Source organism: Bubalus kerabau, chromosome 10 (assembly GCF_029407905.1).
Source record: "Bubalus kerabau isolate K-KA32 ecotype Philippines breed swamp buffalo chromosome 10, PCC_UOA_SB_1v2, whole genome shotgun sequence".
In the NCBI taxonomy this organism is placed as follows: domain Eukaryota; kingdom Metazoa; phylum Chordata; class Mammalia; order Artiodactyla; family Bovidae; genus Bubalus; species Bubalus kerabau.
The window spans coordinates 90,250,504-90,271,784 of record NC_073633.1 but is presented as its reverse complement, the minus strand read 5'-3'; the positions used below and the strand labels follow the sequence as shown (position 1 = coordinate 90,271,784).

The window sequence follows — 21,281 nt, the reverse complement described above, 5'->3', positions numbered from 1 at the left end:
ATGGAGACCTAACCACTGCCAGGGAATTCCCTGGATGTTTCTTATATTATCCTGTAAACTTGCTGTATTTGTAATATATTTTATTATAACAAAAAAGTTAAATACCAGATATATTATTTTAAGGAGGACATGAGAATTATATTTAAAAAAATCATATTGGCTTTTGGGGCACATAAGCATCTATATAGAACTGGGATTTTTATTCCACTCAGTTATTTTATTCATATAGCCCAGAGATTTTAGCTTTGTGGTTAATCTTTAAAAAAAAAAAACAAAAAAAACAGAACACTTCACACAGTGAAGCCTTATGTTGGAGGATAAGTTGCAGGGTTTATTAGCTTCAAGAAAAATTGTGAAAGACTTGGAACTTGGTGTGAAAGGTTACTAGGTACCCAGTCATTCAGAATATCTCCACTTTTCATTGTCTTTGAGCTAATTTCCAACTCTGTGAGCTGTGAAAAAAAAAACTGGTAACAGTGTAAATGATTCTTGTCCATAGAAATATAAATGCAAGTTGTTCCTTGAGTGCAATTGAACTTTCTCCCCCACACCTAAAAAACCAGTGTTGTGTCTGTTAAGCAAATTAATTTAAGTGTTGCTGAAATATGTATGTGTCTACCCTCTGGATTATCTTTTAAATCAGTCATAATATCTTACTATTTTCTTCATTAATTAATGAGTTAAATAAATCTTACAGGCTCTCCTGGTGGTTCAGTTGGTAAAGAATCTGCCTGTAATGCAGGAGACCCAGGTTCAATATCCGGGTCAGGATGATCCCCTGGAGAAACAAATGGCAACCCACTCCAGTATCCTTGCTTGGAGAATTCCATGAACAGAGGAGCCTGATGGATTACAGTCCATGGGGCGGCAAAGAGTCAAATACAACTGAGCAACTTTCTTCCACTTTCACTTAGATAAATCTTGGACATATGCTAATTTTACATTTATATGAGTCATGATTTTACTTTTTAAAAAATAGTTATCTTTTAACAGGAGGGAAGAGGACTCTCATTTCTGTCAAACCACACATGTTACAGAACACATGAGGCAACTGCTCCTTGGCTAAGATGCTGGCCTGTTGTTATCATTTCCCTCCTGCTCTCTTCTTTTTGCTCCTCCATGTTAGATGCTTTTTCAAAAATCTATTTTTGAACTTTGATTCTTTGCTCTCTTTGATGTTGTTAAGAAGTCGCTAAGTCGTGTCCGACTCTTTGTGACCCCATGGACTGCAGCATGCCAGACTTCCCTGTCCTTCACCATCACCCTGAGTTTTTGCAAACTCATGTCCATTGAGTCAGTGATGCCATCCAACCATCTCATCCTCTGTTGCCCCCTTTTCCTCTTGCCCTCAAAGTAGAAATATAAAAACATCTTTTATTAAGCAGGTAATAAAATATTTTTTTTCTGTGAGTAAGACCATATCTACACCCACTGTAAGATATAAAAAATTTAAGTAGTTGAGGGGTTTCAATTAGATTAATTTCCAGCTTCCTCCTCTCCAACCTCCCTCCTCCTAAGCTCCACATTCGCCCTCCTCATTGTAACACACTATACGCTCTTTTTTTTAAATGCATGATTCAATGTATGTGCAAAATACAAGAAAACATAACTATAATCTATGCTGATAGAAGATGGAAGAGGAGTTCATTCACAACCAGGGAATCTCGTTTCCTTGAAATATTCAAGGTTCTATGTCTTTATCTTGTAGTCTTTGTTCAGATTATATTTATATTAATTCAAACTAATTAATTGTAGTTAATTAAACTATTTAATTTGTATCAAATCAATTTAAATTAATTAGCTTAAAATTGATCATGTGATATATAATTTTTGTTTCAGTCATAATTAATAACCAAAGTTTATTTTTGGATAAGTCAGAGATAACCTCAGGATGGGTGTTTAGCAGACATTTTTATAATTATTATTGCAAAGAAATGGAAGAAAACATTCTTGAAATTCTCATAAGGTAGTATTACCAACAGAATTTTTTGGAATTATTTTTATCTTGCAAAGTAGTTACTTTTTACATACATTTGTTATAAATATAAAATTCAACTTGTCTATAGTTAATATTTTCTGAGCTTTCAAACAAGCACGTCATCATAATTTGAATTTAATTAAATTTAATTAAATACTATTGAGTGCTCAAGTGTTATTTAATAACTGCAGCACACTTGATTCCCTGTGAGTTTTCTGCACTTTTCTGCTCTTGCTTTTTTTTTTGGTAGTGTATATATATATTATTTATATATAATATTTACTTATTTTTAATTGAGTGATGATTGGTTTACAATATTGGTTTGATTTCTGTCATACATCAACATGAATTAACCATAGGTGTATATATATCCCCTCCCTTTTGAATCTCTCTCCCACCTCCCACCCATTCCTACCCCTCTAGGTTATTGCAGAGCCCCAGTTTGAGTTCCCTGAGTCATAGAGCAAATTCCATTGGCTCTCTATTTACATATGTTATTGTATATGCATCCATGCTACTCTCCATTTATCTCATCCTCTCCCTCTTCTCTTGCCCATAAGTCTGTTCTCTATGTCTGCATCTCCATTGCTGTTCTGTGAACAGATTCATCAGTACCATCCTTCTAGATTCCATATATATGCACTAATAATACAATATTTGTTTCTCTCTTTATACCCCAAAGGAATCGAAACTGAAAAAGACACATGCACCCCATGTTCATTGCAGCACCGTTTACAATGGCCAAGACATGGAGGCAACCTAGACGTCCATCGACCCGTGAATGGATAAAGAAACTGTGGTACATATATACAATGGAATACTACTCAGCCATAAAAAAGAACACATTTGAGTCAATTCTAATGATGTGGATGAACCTAGAGCCTATTATAAAGAGTGAAGTAAGTCAGAAAGAAACACACTATACACTCTTGTCAAATTAATAAGCAAGTGCATAGATGCCCATTGTGTGCTTAACACCAGAGTAGGTGCTAAGTGGAATATCATATGTGAGAGTTCCTGACCCAGGAAGTTTATAATGCAGTTGGGGAAATGGGCAAGTAACAGTATATGTAGTATGTGATAAGTACCAAAGGGAGTGAGATTGCTGTTAAATGCTTCATTCATTCATTCATGCATTGAGCAAATAATTCTTTATTGTCCATTACATGTGGGTGTTGTGGTACACATGGTGAAAAAGATCAGCACAAACTTCTGCTTCACCAAGCTTAGTCTAGAAGGGACTAGGACCAGTAATCAGCAGACACAATACTGTGTTATTTGGTTACATACATAGGGGAAGTACAGGATGTTATGGGGCTTCCCAAGTGGCTCAGTGGCAAAGAATCTGCCTGCTGTGACAGGAGACATGGGTTCAATCCCTGGGTCGGGAAGGTCCCCTGGAGGAGGAAATGGCAATCCACTCCAGTATTCTTACCTGGAAAATTCAGTGGACAGAGGAACCTGTCAGGTTGCAATCTATTGGTCGCAGACTCAGACATGACTGAGCACACACATGTGCATGCTTCTCTCTGGGACTTCTTATTCATCTCTGGATCAGTCACAGGGACCCTTGTCTTAATCTTCTAATCTGTGAAGTGACTGCCTTTATATTTACCGCCAGAGATATTGAGAACCTTAATTAACATTTAGGACAGAATTTGTAATCCTCACAACATGAGACCCATAACTAAAAGACCATATCATTATCATGGCCCACTTCATTTTATCTGGACATTTTCTTCACTGGATTGGTTTCACATTTCAGTGTGAATTAGTATGCAGTGCTTTTGTTAAATTGAGTATTGAATTTCATTCCCCAAAGAGTTTTCTCCTTCAGTAATGGAAAAATGAAGCATACATTATTGCAGTAATAACATCCTCACTGCGATCTTGTCATTTCACAAGAATCTTAAAACCAGAGTTTGGCTGAATTATTGCTTAGAGAAGAGACCTTCAGAGAAGAGGCATGTGCCACAGGAACATCTTTAAATGCTATTGTTTTGTGTTTTTACCTTTTTCTCTTCTTTTCCACATTTGATTTGTGGGAAGCAGGAGAAGAGTAAGCCTGGCATCCTTTAGTCTCAAATACTTCTTTTTTTGAAATTTATTTTATTGAAGTATAGTTGATTTACAATGTCGTATTAATCTCTATTGTACAGCAAAATGATTCGTATGTATATATATGAATATATATTTATATATATATTCACTATGGTTTATCACAGGATATTCAATATAGGTCCCTGTGCCATACAGTAGGACCTTATTTTTTAATCCATTCTATGTATAATGGTTTGTATTTGCTAATCCCTAACTCCCAATCTATTGCTCCCTTACTTCCCCGCTTAGCAACCGCAAGTCTATTCTCTTTATCTGTAAGTCTGTTTCTGTTTTATAGATAAATTCATTTGTCAAACACTTCTTTTATTTTTACTTTCAGCTGCATGGTGCAGCATGCAGGATCTTTGTTTCCCAACCAGGGATGGAATCTGTGCCCCTCTGTAGTGAAAGCTCAGAGTCTTAACCACTGGACTGCAAGGGAAGTCCCTCAAACACTTCTTTTAAATAGTTCTTGTTTCTCCCCGAGAAACAAGCCTCCACCAATCCTGTGAGGCTGTGCGCGTGAACCCTCCTACATTCTGGAGAGGACTGCCCAGCAACTCCTCCTTGCAGCTGGGAAAATAGTGGGCAAGAGCTAGTGATCTCAGAGCTGCTGATTCACACCTCAGCATGTGTTCTTATCGGAACCAGACTCACTGGTGAGGCAGTCAACACCTGCTTCAGTGTTTATCATGGCAAGAGACAATAAAAAGATGTAGAGTTATAAAGATTATGTGTTGTGTGCTAAGTTGCTTCAGTCATATCCAACTCTTTGTAACTCTATGGACTGTAGCCTGCCAGGCTCCTCTGTCCGTGGGATTCTCCAGGCAAGAATACTGGAGTGGGTTGCCATGCCCTCATCCAGGGGATCTTCCTAACCCAGGGGTCAAACCCATGTCTCTTACGTCTCCTGAATTGGCAGGTGGGTTCTTTACCACAAGTGCCATGTGGGATGCCAATAAAGATTATATAGAAGTACAAATAGCTAAAGACTAAATTTAAAGTACCATTTAGGTGTCTTTATGCTCTGAATGGTGCCATCATTATTCACAAGGAGAAAAGTACCTGGACCTGGGACATACTCACTGGTGTGCTGAGCAGCACATGTATCACGCAAGCAGCAAACTCAGGTTTGTAATCAGTTATCCCTTCACGACTACAGTCACTCTCCATTTTTTTTCTGATATCACTAATAAAAATATTGTTATAAACGTACCTCTTTTAGTTGATTTCATCAACCTGAACACAAAATCATTAAACTAGCATTACAGTGGGCTTCTCTGGTGGCTTAGCTGGTAAAGAATCCGTCTGCAATGCGGGAGACCTGGGTTTGATCCCTGGGTTGGGAAGATACCCTGGAGAAGGGAAAGGCTACCCACTCCAGTATTCTTGCCTGGAGAATTCCATGGACTGTATAGTCCTTGGGTGCACAAAGAGTTGGACACGACTGAGCGACTTTGTCACTCGCAGTAGTATCTTCTGACAGCACAAAGCCTCTGAGTACACAGACGGGATGTGGGTGAGGTGGAGAGTGTACCTAGGGAAGAGCAAGGGGAAGGGGTATGTGCAATAAAATCAGGAATAAAAATAAACTGAAAAGGGTGTCTCGTGTAAGTAGTCTAAAACACAATGTGCAGCCAAATCCTTGGCAACAGGATGAAATTACTCTCAGAACATTCAATTAAGCCACTATTTTCAGAAACTAGTTGGAAAAAGATGGCTAAGCAGCAAACTGCTGAACATCACCCTGAGAAACAGCTAAATGACAGCTATGTAGTCAAAGTGGATAGACGAACATATGAATAAAGATGTAAGCATTTTTGTGTGTTGGAAGTTATATTGCTCTGAGTAAATCGTTAAGAATTTGATGGTTTAAGGCTAAGTCAGAAGAAACTCTCATTAAGCAGCTCTTTAGTGACAGGTGTTTAAGTAGGTGATTGTTGTTGTTGTTGAGTCAGTCAGTCGTGTCTGACTCTTTGCGACCCCATGGACTGCAGCATGCCAGGCTTCCCTGTCCTTCACCATCTCCCAGAGCTTGCTCACACTTGTGTCCATTGAGTTGGCGATGCTATCAAACCACCTCATCCTCATGCTCTGTCATCCTTTTGCCTTCAGTCTTTCTCAACATCAGCATCAATAGGTGATAGAAGCACCCAACTCTGTTCTCCATGCTCTGTGGTGCATGCAGTGCTACAGAGATCCCTGTGCACACACAGTCCCCATATACCATGTATGTACATATGTACTTAGTCTGAGAAACAGTCAATGAGGAGTTCATGTCTGAGCCACAGTGAGCTCCCAGTCTTGTTTTTGCTGACTGTATAGAGCTTCTCCATCTTTGGCTGCAAAGAATATAATCAGTCTGATTTCGGTGTTGACCATCTGGTGATGTCCATGTGTAGTCTTCTCTTGTGTTGTTGGAAGAGTGTGTTTGCTATGACCAGTGTGTTCTCTTGGCAAAACTCTATTAGCCTTTGCCCTGCTTCATTCTGTACTCTGAGGCCAAATTTGCCTGTTACTCCAAGTCTTTCTTGACTTCCTACCTTTGCATTCCAGTCCCCTATAATGAAATGGGCATCTTTTTTGGGTGTTATTTCTAGAAGGTCTTATAGGTCTTCACAGAACCGTTCAACTTCAGCTTCTTCAGCGTTACTGGTTGGGGCATAGACTTGGATTACTGTGATATTGAGCGGTTAGTCTTGGAAACGAACACAGATCATCCTGTCATTTTGGGGATTGCATCCAAGTACTGCATTTCGGACTCTTTTGTTGACTATGATGGCTACTCCATTTCTTCTAAGGGATTCTTGCCCACAGTAGTATATGTAATGGTCATCTGAGTTAAATTCACCCATTCCAGCCCATTTTAGTTTGCTGATTGCTAAAATGTCAACATTCACTCTTGCCATCTCCTGTTTGACCACTTCCAATTTGCCTTGATTCATGGACCTAACATTCTAGGTTCCTATGCAATATTGCGCTTTACAGCATTGGACCTTACTTCCATCACCAGTCACATCCACAACTGGGTGTTGTTTTTGCTTTGGCTTTGTCTCTTCATTCTTTCTGGAGTAATTTCTCCACTGATCTCCAGTAGCAATTCCGGCACTTAACAACCTGGGGAGTTCATCTTTCAGTGCCCTATATTTTTGCCTTTTCATACTGTTCGTGGGGTTCTCAAGGCAAGAATACTGAAATAGTCTTCCATTCCCTTCTCCAGTGGACCACGTTTTGTCAGAACTCTCCACCATGAACCCGCCTGTCTTCGATGGCTCTACACAGCATGATTCATAGTTTCACTGAGTTAGACAAGGCTGTGGTCCATGTGATCAGATTGGTTAGTTTTCTGTGATTGTGGTTTTCAGTCTATCTGCCCTCTGATGGAGAAGGATAAGAGGCTTATGGAAGCCTCCTGATGGGAGAGACTGAGGGGGGAACTGGGTCTTGTTCTGATGGGCGGGGCCATGCTCAGTAAATCTTTAATCCAATTTTCTGTTGATGGGCAGGGCTGTGTTCCCTCCCTGTTATTTGAAAGTGACAAATAGATTCAAGGGATTAGATATGATAGACAGAGTGCCTGAAGAACTATGGAGGCAGGCTCATGACATTGTACAGGAGGCAGTGATCAAGACCATCCCCAAGAAAAGAAATGCAAAAAGGCAAAATGATAGTCTGAGGAGGCCTTACAATATCTGAAAAGAAGAGAAGTGAAAAGCAAAGGAGAAAAGGAAAGATATAAGCATCTCAATGCAGAGTTCCAAAGAATAGCAAGGAGAGATAAGAAAGCCTTCCTCAGGGATCAGTGCAAAGAAATAGAGGAAAACAACAGAATGGGAAAGACTAGAGATCTCTCCAAGAAAATTAGAGACACCAAGGGAACATTTCATGCAAATGTGGGCATAATAAAGGACAGAAATGGTATGGACCTAACAGAAGAAGAAGATATTAAGAAGAGGTGGCAACAATACAGAGAAGAACTATACAAAAAAGATCTTCACGATCCAGATAATCATGATGGTGTGATCACTCACCTAGAGCCAGACATCCTGGAATGTGAAGTCAAGTGGGCCTTAGAAAGCATCACTACGAACAAAGCTAGTGGAGGTGATGGAATTCCAGTTGAGCTATTTCAAATCCTGAAAGATGATGCTGTGAAAATGCTGTACTCAATATGTTAGCAAATTTTGAAAACTCAGCAGTGGCCACAGGACTGGAAAAGGTCAGTTTTCATTCCAATCCCAAAGAAAGGCAATGCCACAGAATGCTCAAACTACTGCACAATTGTACTCATCTCACACGCTAGCAAAGTAATGCTCAATTCTCCAAGCCAGGCTTCAACCGTGAACTTGAACCATGACTTCCCGATGTTCAAGCTGGATTTAGAAAAGGCAGAAGAACCAGACATCAAATTGCCAACATCCATTGGATCATAGAAAATGCAAGAGAGTTCCAGAAAAACATCTACTTCTGCTTTATTGACTACACCAAAGCCTTTGACCATGTGGATCACCACAAACTGTGGAAAATTCTTAAAGAGAGGGAAATACCAGACCACCTGACCTGCCTCTTGAGAAATCTGTATGCAGATCAGGAAACAACAGTTAGAACAGAACATGGAACAACAAAATGGTTCCAAATCAGGAAAGGAGTACATCAAGGCTGTATATTATCACCCTGCTTATTTAACTTATATGCAGAGTACATCATTAGAAATGCTGGGCTGGATGAAGCACAAGCTGAAATCAAGATTGCCGGGAGAAAGATCAATAACCTCAGATATGAAGATGACACCACCCTTATTGCAGAAAGCGAAGAAGAACTAAAGAGCCTCTTGATGAAAGGGAAAGAGGAGAGTGAAAAAGTTGGCTTAAAGCTCAACATTCAGAAAACTAAGATCACGGCATCTGGTCCCATCACTTCATGGGAAATAGATGGGGAAACAGTGGGAACAGTGACAGACTTTATTTTTGAGGGCTCCAAAATCACTGCCGATGGTGACTGCAGCCATGAAATTAAAAGATGCTTGCTCCTTGGAAGAAAAGTTATGACCAACCTAGACAGCATATTAAAAAGCAGAGACATTACTTTGCCAACAAAGGTCCATCTAGTCAAAGCTATGGTTTTTCCAGTAGTCATGTATGGATGTGAGAGTTGGACTATAAAGAAAGCTGAGTGCCAAATAATTGATGCTTTTGAACTATGGTTTTGGAGAAGACTCTCGAGAGTCCCTTGGACTGCAAGGAGGTCCAACCAGTCCATCCTAAAGAAAATCAGTCCTGAATATTCATTTGAAGGGCTGATGCTAGGGCTGAAACTCCAATATTTTGACCACCTGATGCAAAGAACTGAGTCATTGGAAAAGACCCTGATGATGGGAAAGATTGAAGGCAGGAGGAAAGGGGATGACAGAGGATGGGATGGTTGGATGGCATCACCGACTCAATGGATATGAGTTTGAGTAAACTCCAGGAGTTGGTGATAGACAGGGAGGCCTGGCATGCTGCAGTCCATGGGGTCACAAAGAGTCGGACACGACTGAGCAGCTGAACTGAACGTATGTACCTACAGTGCATCATCTCTTACTGTAAACAACAGCATGAGGCCCAGCTCACTGCACATCAGCGTCATTAGAACACTTGAAACTTGCTGCTTTTTTCCTGGAGGCCTCCAGCTGCTGTTACCACTTTAATGTCCTCATCTAGACACAGAAGAATAGCTACCCTATAGCTCAGTGCATGGGAATTCGCCTGCCAATACAGGGGACATGGGTTGGACCCCTGGTCAAGAAAGATTCTACGTGCCCAGGAGCAACTAAGCCCCTGCGCACAGTCACTGAGCCTACCCTCCAGAGTCTGCGAGCTGCAAGTGCTGAGCCAGCATGCTGCAACCACTGAAGCCCACGTGCCTAGAGCCTGTACTCCGCAACAAGAGAGGCCATTGCGATGAGAAACCTGCAAAGAGTAGCCCCTGCTCACTGCAACTAGAGAAAGCCTGTGTGCACCACCGGAGACCCAGCACAGCCAAAAATAGATAATAAAATAAATTTAAAAAGGAAAAAGAGCCACCACAGCCCCAGGTCCCTGGATAGTATTTTAAAGTTTAATTTTTTTCTTCCTGGCTAGTCTCTTTCCCATTAAACAGGGAGCTTTAATGGTTTATTGCCTCGGTGAAGGTGTATAAGAGAGCAGAAGGCAGTCTTGCTTCACAGTGGAACGTCTTTAGTAAGAAAGTTCAAGGGAATTGATTGCCTTTAGTCTTGGCTTCCTGGCAGGGCCTCAGGAAGGAGGCAAAGCCCCAGAGAGGAAAGGCACTGGGACCCTTAGCATTGCACACAGGTCCCGTGGTCCCAAGTGGGGCAGGGGAACAAAGGTGTCACCAGATCTGAGGGGTTCCTGGGAATGGTACGGCATCTGCTTCGGTGTGAACCTTCAGTCACTGACCGGAACTGGGAGATCGTGGCGCCCTCACCTTACGTGGGACGCGGGAACTCTGAGAGCCAGCAGTGCTAGCCGTTTTATACAAGGCTCGTGAGCATCCATGGATTCTGGTACCTGCAGGGGCTTCTGGAGCCAATCCCCCAGGGATACCGAGGGACCACTGTATTTGGCCTGTCTGTCAAAACGGCGTTCAGAGGCAGAAACTCCATTGATTTGGAAAACAAAGAAAATGCTGGACTGGGAGTTGGACTTTGCGGACTGAGAACATGTATTCTCTGTACAGTCATTGGGAGAATTGTACAGGGTTTTGTACCCCATAGATATAGCTCAGCTGGAGCTACGTTTTCCAGAATTTCTTCTCTTTGTATTGTACACATTAGGCGTGGCCACGAGAAAAATCGCGAGAGATTTGGAAAGCAGACGCAAAGCAGTGGCCAAGATGCTCTGGAGGTCAGTCTGGGGTCTGGGTGCTGCTGGGCTCACGCTCCCCATTGCCGACCTCCTTGGCTCATCAGGGGCTGCAACTGGGCCCACACCTCCTCCAGCGCCTGCTGCTCCTTCCCAGGGTGCTTCCTGAATAAAGGACTTGCACTCAAATCCTCATCTCAGGGGTGGCTTTTGAGAAAAACCAACCTAAAACAGCCCTCATTGGAGGGAACGATGTACTGAATCGGACAAGGTTCAAGGTAAACTTCTGTCCTAAGGTCTTAGAAATCATCTCCATGCATATGGGGAGATGCCTACAAGGTCTAATCATCGCTGCACCGTGAGTGACACCAGGGGAGCTGCAGGTCTCGGAGCTGGTGCTGGCCTCTGGCTCTGCCTGTGCAGAAGTCCAGGGGGTCCATGGGTCCCAGGTCTCCAAGAATTTTACATCCCATCCAGCATTCCAGTAGAATGTGTGTTGTTAGTGTAGAGGACCTACTGGTACAGATAAAGAGAGGCACCTGAGTATGACCCATCTGAGTCATCTGAGTCCCCATTTCCTTCCTAAAGACCTGGTGGCTCAGATGGTAAAGAATCTGCCTGCAGTGCGGGAGACCCAGGTTCTATCCCAGGGTCAGGAAGATCCCCTGGAGAAGGGAATGGCAACCCACTCCAGTATTCTTGCCTGGAGGATTCCATGGATAAAGGAGCCTGGTCAGCTACAGTCTGGACATGACTGAGCAACTAACACACACACTCTTCCTTCCTTAAGACCTACCTTAGCACCATATCCTGGTCCAAAGAAACACAAGGGACTTCCCTGGCGGCCCAGTGGTTAAGACTCTAGGCTTCCACTGCATGGGGCGCAGGTTTGATCCCTGGTGGGGGAACTAAGGTCCTGCATGTTGCACAGTGCAGCCAAAAAAAAAAAAGTTATTAAAAAAAGAGAACAGAAGAAGAAACACAAATCTGACTCCAGACAGCCCTGAAAGCAACAAAGTCTTTACTAAATATCTCTGCGATCAGCAAAGCCTTTACTAAACCTCCTCAGAGAGGTCAGTTGAGGCAGAAGTAACATTATCCATATTACCTGAAAGACAGCAACTTCTCCCGCCCCAGGGAAGATCTCCAGGGCTCCAGCCTGTGGTGGGCTCTCTCCTACTGTCTCCCTGCCACCTAGTTTGCACTGGCCAGTGGGGTTTCCAAATCACATAAACCAAGACTTGTCCTCAAGAGGTTGAGTAAGAGAATGGATAATGTTGTAGGGAAGTAAGGATGGGAGGAGGGGTTGCTGATGAATTATACTTCAAAAGTTTTTGTCCCTGTCACATGTGAAAATTAATGCTTTAAACTGACTATAAATTCAGGATTCACCACACCCTCCTCACCAGAAAGTCAGGCCTCCTGTCAGGCACAATTAACATAGACTTATGGCTGATTCACGTTGCTGTATGACAGAAACCAACACAACACTGTAAAGCAATTATCCTCCCATTAAAAATTTTTTTAAAATAAAAATGACCAAAAAAATAGCACATCTACCTCTCAAGCTCCTCTCACTTCCTCTGGAAGCCAGTTCCAAATTGAAATAGGTACCACAGGGAGGATTGCTAATGACCTCCTAGCCCATCAGTAACATTCTTTAAGTCGGCTTCACCTGCTGATGCAGGCAGCGTGACCCATTGCCCCCTGGCAACATGTGAGTGTCTCTGTTCGCCATGGCACAGTCGTGCTCACAGTTCTCAGGTAGCATTTACTACTGTCCAGACAGTAAAATCCCGCAAGTACAACAGGGCTTCTGAAATTGGCCGACCTCTAAGTCCTTTCCTGTTTTATTCTCTTTGGCACTGATGTATGAAGTAAAGGCTTATGCAGTTGAGACAGTGCCAAAATTTCATTTTCTCTGTTTTTGGAGAGGAAGCAGGAGAAAAGAAAACACAAGAGAGGGCTCACATTGTTTTTCTCACAGGGGCTCCCTTGCTTCCTGGGCAGCTTGCCTCTGGAGGGAACAGCAAGGCCACTGCTTGTGGGAACAGAAACTCTTAAGTTGCATCAGAAATGGCAGCCACTGCCCATGAAGGCTGAGCAAACTCCCTAAGGTACCCAAGCAGTAGGCAGAGGAATTCAGAGGCAGCAAATGCTTGTGCCTCTGTTCCCTCCCACCTAGAAAAATGCAGGCAACGAGTTGTCAAGTGGGAAAAGATATTTTCAGCTAGCAAAGCCCTGATATCCAAAATATACATACTCCAGTCAGTCAGTAAGAAAAAGACAAATAACCCAATAGAAAAAATGGGCAAAAGACTTGAATAGGCATTTCATAAAATTAAAAAATATATGAAAAAGATGCTCAAGTGCATTAATTACTAGAATAAAGCAACTTCAGACAATAATGAGATACCTTTACACATCTTACAAAAGAAGCAAGAATTAAAACATCTGATAAAATCAAATGATACTGAGGACACAAAACAATGGGAACTCTTGGCTGGTGAGAGAATAAATCTGTTTAATTCGGAAAAGCCCTTTGACAATATCTAGTACAACTGAATATGCATAGATGCTGAGTACAGAGCCTTCCGCCATCTGTCCCAAACCTGACCACTTCTCTTCCAGGTTTCTGAGGACCTGTCAGACCTAGTTTAGCTATATGAAGAAATGAGGTCTGGTTTGCGGGACTGATTTTCCTTCCCTCCCACCCTCCTTTCTTTCCTCCCATCCTTCCCTTCTTTCAGTTTTTCAAAAGAGAGAGATAAAACATACATGTATAAAGTGCATAGAACATACTTGAACAGTTTCACAAACACTTGTCCATTGGTATCTGTAGGGCATTGGTTTCAGGACTCAGCATGGATACCAGAATCTCAGATGCAAAGTTCCCTGATGTAAGGTGGTGTAGTATAGTCAGCCCTCCGGATTGTGATTCAACATCCATGGATAATGAGGGACCAACTATAATTTCAAAGCAACTCTATGTAAGCAACACCTAGATCAAGAAATAGTAACTATTAGCCTCCAAGAAACCTGTGTATGTCCCCTGAGTAGTCACAACTCCCTCTCTCCCCATTAGAATTGACTGCTATTATCCTGACATTCTTGAGAGCAACTTCTGTCTTATTATTTGTAATGTTACCACCTATCTTTGAACTTTACATGTATGGATTCCTGCTGAATACATTCTTCTGTGTCAACATTCTTTCCCTCAACATTACGTTTATGAAAGTGAAGCAAGTCACTGGCCACGTAGCTATAGGCTGCTCCTTTTCATTGCTGTATTGTATTCCCTCCTATGAATACAATACAGTGCATTGTTCCATTCTGTTCTTGCTGGATAGTGTTGTTTCCAGTTTGAGGCTACCAGGAGCAAAGCTGCCAAGAACATTCTTGCATGTAAATCCTGGTGCACAGGTGCAAGAGCTTTTCTAGGGTGATGACCTAGTGTGGCTTCCCTTTAATCCAGCCTTAGTGCATTCATGCTTTTTGCCTGTCTCCTCTTTCAAAACTAGCCCTCAGAAAAGGTCATAAATTCACTCATGCTAAGGTAGGAATGGCTGAGAAGTATTACTGTCTATCCTCTCCCATAGAACTGTGAGCTGACAGCAGATGAATAAATTTCTACTTGTAGAATTTCAGGTATCTGGAGGCCAAGGGAGAAATTCATTAGGGTTGGCCCTAGGAAGAAAGTATCACATAATGATAACGCTGTGAAGCAAAAAAAAAAAAAAAACAAACCCTCAAATCGCCAAGGTGTTATATTGATTTTTTTTTTTAATCTCACTTCATACTTTCAGTAATCTTGTGAGAGGAAAAAAGAACCATAAAGACTGTTCTGTTTGAAAAGTCAAAAACCAGGCACAAGAAGTGAAGTCCCTTCTCCAAGGGTCAGTTGGCAGATAATGGTTGAGCTGACTGCAGTGGTCAAAAAGAAATCCTCAAGGCCAAATGCCCACGTTTGAGGCCCAGCTCCATCAGCTAAGTGAGTCATCTACTCCAAGCTGGTTTCCTTGACTGTGAAATCAACATGATAATAGTACTTACTTTATGGAGTTGTTGCAAAGCTAAAATAAGGAAACGACTAAATTCCATTTCACAAGGTGTTTGCCACTTAGTAAAGTGCTCAAACAGTATTAGATATTGTTCTGCATATTTTTATTATTTGAAGCTGAGTAGGGGTTCTTTCTGTGACACCAAGTAAGCAAATGATCTGATGCTATTGGGAATCCTGGCAAGCTTACAGTGTAAAGGGGAGAGAAGAGGAAAAGAAAGAAAAAGTGAAGCTGGAATGAGACCTGAAATGGGCACATCTGCTAGGTGGGAGGAAAGTGCTGAATTTTCAGGGTGGGGGCTGCTGAAGGCCAGCCAGTGGTGTGAGCGGAAGGCCTGAGGCCAGGGAGGCAGGGGGATGCTATAATAGGTCCAGCCCAGGGAGAGGTTTGAGCGGGTCTTGCTTAGGCCAGGACAGAGAGGTCAGATATAGTCAATACATGAATAGCAACTGCAGGGAAAGAAGTGGGGCAGAGAGCAGTTAACAGATAAGGACGTGCACACCCACAGGGCGGCTGAAAGTCAGTGCTCCTGTGGGAGCTGATGGCCACCCATCTCAAGTACCAGTGAGTCACTCAGCTTTTCTCTTAGCTTAGAAGTTTGTTCATTCCACTCGCAGGCAAAGCCACGGCGGGAAAGTGTGTGTGTGTGTGTGTGTGTGCGTATGTGTGTGTGTGCATATGTGTGTGTGTGTGTGTCTGCCTATCTGTCTGTCCCAAGGGGCAACTCGCAGCCAATGAAGAATGAAGGTTGACAGATAAATGTCCCAACCTCCCATTCTTCAGAGGGACAATTCTGGGTGGTTTTTACCTGGTTCTTCAAAGATTCTCTAGGGAGATTGTGCCAACTGTTCACAGTGATAACCAGCTCAGTAATGCATCTTTCATTGGCTTTCCCTTTTTCCTTGTATCACTCTCCCCTGTTCCTCATTGTCTTCCTAAGATACTCTCTCAAACTATTGTCACCAAAGTCTTTGTCTCAGTTCTGCTTTAGGAGGGACCCAAACAAAGTCATAAGGGGCTTCCCAGGTGGTGCAATGGGAAAGAATCTGCTTACCAAGGCAGGAGACACAAAAGGCATGGGTTGGATCCTTGAGTCAGGAAGAGCCCCTGGTGTAGGAAGTGGCAACCTGCTCCAGGTCTTGCCTAAAAAATTCCATGAACGAAAGAGCCTCGTGGGCTATACCATCTGTGGAGTCACAGAGTCACACAGCTGAGCAACTGAGCACAGGCAAACTCACATTATTATCACCTAACCAAATCAAACAAATGCCTCCCCACCCCAAACCCTGACTTAAACCCTGACAAAGAAACATGACCAAAATGGAAATTAGGAATGCTTTTTGCCAAAAGAAAATTTCAAGAATTAATTGAGTCAAGATCATAGCAAAAGTTAAATGTGTTCAGACAGACTAACCAAATGTGGATGGACATATGAATAGAAGAAAAAAAGAGTATTAGAGGGCTTCCCTGGTGGCTCAGTGGTAAAGAATCCACCTGCCGACGCAAGAGGCATGGATTCAAACCCTGGTCTGGGAGGATCCCACATGCCACGAAGCAGCTAAGCCTGTGTGCCACAACTATTGAGCCTGTGCTCTAGAGCCTGGGAGCCGCAAGTACTGAGCCCACATGCTGCAACTACTAAAGCCGCACACCCTAGAGGCCGTGCTCCACAACGAGAGAAGCCATTGAAATGAAAACCCACGCGCCACAGCTAGAGAGTAGCCCGCATTCACCACGACTAGAGAGATGCCCGAGCAGCAACACAGACAGCACAGCCAAAAATAAATACATAAATGAAATTTAAAAATACATTAGACGAAAAAAAAAATACATTAGACGAGAACATAAGCAATCTGGAAATACACTCTAGAAAGCTTCTCACATAGGACCAACCATACATGAGGTTGTCCCTTGCAGGGCTGTTTGTGCTACTGGGGTTTGAAGGTTCCTGGGGCTCACTACTGGGGGAAAGGATGAGTCAAGCAATTAGGAGCAAAAAATTGCATGTACCACAGCCATGTGGATATGGCACAATATCACTTATATAAATATTCCATATGTATACTACATATCTTACAAGGAAACACACAAATACTGTTATAGCTGTTAAACATATCAAAGCAAATGTCTATAGTGGGAAGGGGGATTGGGAGTGGAAAACAGGGAGAAAAGGGAATCTTTAATAAAATATGTCCTATACAAACCAATGATGACTATGTGGAGTATGAACTGAGGAGGCAAGGAGTATGATTAAGTCAGCACTGCACCTGAGGTTCAAAATGAAAAAAAAAGAATGGAAAATATAGGAAGACACTGTATAACTTTAGAATAGCTAAGGCCTCTTAAACAAGACATACAAGACCCAAAAAAGTGAAAGTCACTCAGTCGTGTCCAACTCTTTTCAACTTCATGGACTGTATAGCCTGACAGTCTCCTCTGTCCATGGAATTCTCCAGGCAACAATACTGGAGTGGGTTGCAATGCCCTTCTCCAAGGGATCTTCCTGACACAAGGATTGAACCCAGGTCTGCTGCATTGAAGGCAGATTCTTTACCATTTAAGCTACCTGGGAAGCCCAAAGAGACACAAACCATAAAGGAAAACCTAGACGCATATTTAAAAGCAGAGACATTACTTTGCCAACAAAGGTCCATCTAGTCAAAGCTATGGTTTTTCCAGTAGTCATGTATGGATGTGAGAGTTGGACCATAAAGAAAGCTGAGCACCGAAGAATTGATGCTTTTGAACTGTGGTGTTGGAGAAGACTCTTGAGAGTCCCTTAGACAACAAGGAGATCCAACCAGTCCATCCTAAAGGAAATCAGTCCTGAATATTCATTTGAAGACTGATTCTGAAGCTGAAACTCCAATACTTTGGCCACCTGATGCAAAGAACTGACTCATTTGAAAAGACCCTGATGCTGGGAAAGATTGAAGGTGGGAGGAGAAGGGGACAACGGAAGATGAGATGGTTGGATGGCATCACTGACTCAATGGACGTGAGTTTGAGCAAGCTCTGGGAGTTGGTGATAGATGAGGAGGCCTGGTGTGCTGCAGTCCCTGGGATCGCAAAGAGTCAGACTTGACTGAGCCACTAAACCAAACTGAACTGATAAAGGAAAAATTCTAGATTTGACTATATCCACAAGGAAGCATCTATCAGGATGTCAACACAATATTTCAGCAATAGCTAAAAATTAGAAAGGACCTACAGGTTCATCAGGAGAGAAATGGTTAATTGTGGCCTATTCATACCATAGACCCACTACAGTATTCTTGCCTGGAGAATCCCGTAGACAGGGGAGCCTGGTGGGCTGCCGTCCCTGGGGTCGCACAGAGTCAGACATGACTGAAGCGACTTAACATGCATTGGAGAAGGAAACAGCAACCCACTCCAGTATTCTTGCCTGGAGAATCCCAGGGACAGAGGAGCCTGGTGGGCTGCCATCTATGGGGTCGCACAGAGTCGGACAGTGCTGACGCGACTTAGCAGCAGCAGCAGCATACCATAGAATACTATTTAGGGGTCAAAAAGAGTGAAGCTGGCCTGTATGCACTGACAAAGGATGCAAAATGTGGAGGCCACTGTCAGTCATACAGGTTTCTCTCGACCTGTCCTAACCCTGCCAGGATACATTGACCGCTGAAGAAAGCAAGTAAAAAATAAAAGTACAATGCAATACAATTTATGCTATAAAACAGAGGGTGGCACAAAACCAAATCTAAGTTCTATGCACCTAGAATGAGGTCTGGGACATTTAAAAGATACATATATGTGTTAAAAAAAGGAGACAGGGGAAGGAACTTGAAAAGGTTGCTACATGATTAATTTCCCTGTGGCAAGACTTTTTAGAATAGTTTTGAGGAATAAGGCCAGTTTTTCCAAGTGCCACTGGGTTCTTAAGCATTCATCTCTCCACTGTCTTAGCCCTGGAGAAACTCTGGACCGAGACTGCCCTTTCCTAAGTTATCCAGCAGGGGGCAAAAGCACCATGAGCCGGCTGCCGAGGCAAACCGCCCAGTGACCTGGAATTTAGGGCTGGGCCCCGCCTGCTTGAGCAGCAGACATTTGGCCTGGTTCTCCACCATTAAAGGCTGATTAAAGTTTTCCTGCAGAGCAGCAGATTCGAATATGCACTCTTTGCGGAATATTTTAAAAATTCTGAACATGCATTTGAGTTCAGGGTAAGACCTATTTAAAAAAAAAATGATTTGGCCCAATTAATTTTTTACTATGAAAGTAAAATATATTCATCACAGTTTCTTTTAAAGTATAAAGTGGAAAACATGTAGTTTATCTGGAGAAAATAATGTATCTCTTTTCTAGACTTTTCCAGTACTCTTGCCTGTAAAATCCCATGGATGGAGGAGCCTGGTAGGCTGCAGTCCATGGGGTCGCTAAGAGTCGGATATGACTGAGCATCTTCACTTTCACTTTTCACTTTCATGCATTGAAGAAGGAAATGGCAACCCACTCCAGTGTTCTTGCCTAGAGAATCCCAGGGACGGGGGAGCCTAATGGGCTGCCGTCTGTGGGGTAGCACAGAGTTGGACACGACTGAAGCAACTTAGCAGCAGCAGCAGCAGCATAAACATATATAAGCACTTTACTAAAAGGGCCATCATATATACATATGATATATATATATATATGTTTTGTACCTGCTCCTTTTAATTAGATCAATACGATCTCATAGGCATCTTTTAAGGGTTCAATATTAAATGAAGTTTATAGACATGTTATTAACCCAGTTATTTCTGTTAAAAAGCATCCTGACACAGAGGAAACAAGATCCTATGCTATTGTTGGGGATTTGGGTCTGGTTCTGTTCTGACCAGGAGGGCCTGGCATTTCTAGGAGCAAATCAACAGCAGAGGAATCCAAGTCCATCTCTGGATCCACACCTCAAAATGGCATGGAGTTTTGACAGCCAAGAGCTTATGTGTTCTGTAGTCTTTTGTAGGTTTCCCTACACGTGGCTTCCTGGGTGATGGATGTTATTTCTATTTATTGGGTAACAGAAGATAATCACAGATCAGTTTCAAAATCTCTCTTGGAAGGATGACCAAGCTGTCTCTCTGCATATTGTGTGGGCTGGCTTACTAGAAAGTGAAGACTTTGGATGGCCAGATTTTTTGCTGTTTCTCTCTAGGGGAAGTAATTATCTCATTGTAGGAATTTATAAATGTAGCCCTTGGCTAATTACATTGTTTGGTGGAGGTTTAATGCAAAAAAGGATAAAGTAAAGATAACTTGGGTTTAAACTGTCTTTCTTTTTGGCACTATTTTTCCAGTTGTGCTAAATCTAAATCCCAAGAAACTTAACCAGATGAAAAGTAGAGTTTGATTTTTTTTTTTTTTTTAACAAATTTCTTTCTTGTTTCAGAAGGAATTCGAAGAAATAGAAAAGTCAAAGGATTCGCTGACAAAGAGGGGAACAAACATATCCTTTGAAGATCAACAACCACACAAAACCAATGTCCAAGGAAAGGACAAGTAGTTTTGTCACCAACTGTCAAAGACCAACAAATTCAAGATTTGTCAGAAAATGTGATTGTCCAGAGGTGTAATGAAGGATTTCCAAACCCAAACATCTTGGCAGACAATGGCTCAGACAATGGCTGAATCGAACAATCAGAACAACTGGAAGAATGAACCACAGGAGGACGTAGAAAGGGCCTGGGTGGTCGGGCTTGTGGTGAGGTGACTGCTTGGCAAGCATCAAGCCCCCAGATGAAGAGTTCTGCAGTTGTATTCCTTCTTCCTCAGGATCGAGGTCACAGGAGATTATCCAAGCTGGTTTAAACTACCAAGCTCCCAAACACCTCCAAAGTTTTCAATGTCTAGAATATCTCCAATCTTTTTCTGTGGTAGGGCACAGCCTGATTGGAGTCTGGAAGACCTATTTTATTACATATATCTAAATCCCAAGAAACTTAACTTGTTTTTGTCATAATGGAAGCCAAAGGTTGTTGAAGGTAAATGTCTGTTTCACTGAACTGCTGAATATGAATAACTTTATAAAGGAAGTGTCTCATCCCAGTATAAAGGCAACAGACGATGCAGAGCCTATTACACCAAACAAATGTGCTGTAAAATGCATTTATCCTTGGGAGATGATAAACCAATGAGGGGAGGGGATCATGAATCTAAATGTTAGAGCCAAAGACTATAAAACCCTTAGAAAAGAGGGAAGCAAATCTTTGTGACCAAGGATTAGGCAGTGGTTTGTTAGATAGCATATCAAAAGCACAAGTGACGAAAGAAAAAAATAAATAAATTGGATTTCATTAAAAT

The 21,281-nt window shown here is 42.2% G+C and overlaps 1 long non-coding RNA gene across 6 annotated transcripts in view; it reads left to right on the top strand.

Annotated features, from left to right (window-relative positions):
* LOC129621793 (uncharacterized) overlaps positions 1-21,281 on the top strand; it is a 23,116-nt gene extending 1,835 nt beyond the window's left edge. For 4 of the 6 annotated variants that reach the window (XR_008699685.1, XR_008699682.1, XR_008699684.1 and 1 more), the window contains exons 3-4: positions 2,661-2,877; positions 20,371-21,281. This is a non-coding gene — a long non-coding RNA (uncharacterized LOC129621793). Of the gene's footprint in view, positions 1-2,660; positions 2,878-4,418; positions 5,017-20,370 lie in introns of those variants that run through there. The other 2 variants (XR_008699686.1, XR_008699687.1) reach the window with 2 other exon arrangements.